This window comes from Protomyctophum bolini (assembly GCF_963924005.1).
Source record: "Protomyctophum bolini genome assembly, chromosome: 7".
In the NCBI taxonomy this organism is placed as follows: Eukaryota; Metazoa; Chordata; class Actinopteri; order Myctophiformes; family Myctophidae; genus Protomyctophum; species Protomyctophum bolini.
In genome coordinates this window covers 37,246,721-37,247,668 of record NC_137868.1, presented here as the reverse complement: position 1 = coordinate 37,247,668, position 948 = coordinate 37,246,721, and positions in this window count along the sequence as shown.

Genomic DNA, 948 nt, shown 5'->3' with positions numbered 1-948 from the left:
GTTGGGTTTATTTCTGTTTATTTCCTGCAAGAACCATATAGGACTAGAAAATACGTATCGTAGCTAGTGTAACTCTGCATGAACTTCTCAGTCAGTCACCTCAACTGATTTCCATCATTTGGATTCCATAAAAGTTCTATGGAAACAAGTCATGCACCGCAAATAGACATTAGGATCAAGGTGCGTCATGCCGTGAACCTGTTTCTAGATTGGCTCTTTTCCGTTATTTGTTTTTATTTCAATATGAAAGAGCATTTATATCCATAATCCAAGTGAGTATAAGTGACACCTGTAATAGGAAAACGTCAACATGAGGTTTCCTCCATACTTAACACCACACAGCTATGCTGATGAATGATATTAATCTACCTCTGGGGGTGGGAAGATTATCTACAATGTAGCTTACAACAACCATTTTTATGCATTTGCTTAAAGATGCATTTTGCATAATTATGCTTCCAGCCTAGTCTTTTCGGGACTATTCCACAGGAGAGGCACACCCTAATCCGCAGATGTAAATTGATGGATAATTAGTTGAAACTAGACCAGTGCCTGGCTGTAGACTCGGCACCGAGTCGGTAACTATGGAAGTTGGAGATCCAAAGGCCCACCTGGCTAGTATGTAACACCTGTTGTACCAGCGTCAGAGTACCCGTTCCACCCATCTGTCTGTGTCCCTTTTAATATGGAGATTTCAGTATCTGTGTCTCTGCGTCCCTTTATTCCTATATATGGAGTTCTGTGTCAGGCAGTGTTGTTTTTGGCAGCAAGTTTTAGTCATAGTCTCTTGAATAGTATTAATTTAGTTTTAGTCACCTGCAATGTCTTGGTGTTAGTTTAGTTTTAGTCGACAAAATATAAGATTTTTGTCGACTAAATCTACAGTTGGTTTAGTCAAACAAAATGTATTTTGGCGGGCCTTGATGCCATAGTAATGACTGTTTTTTT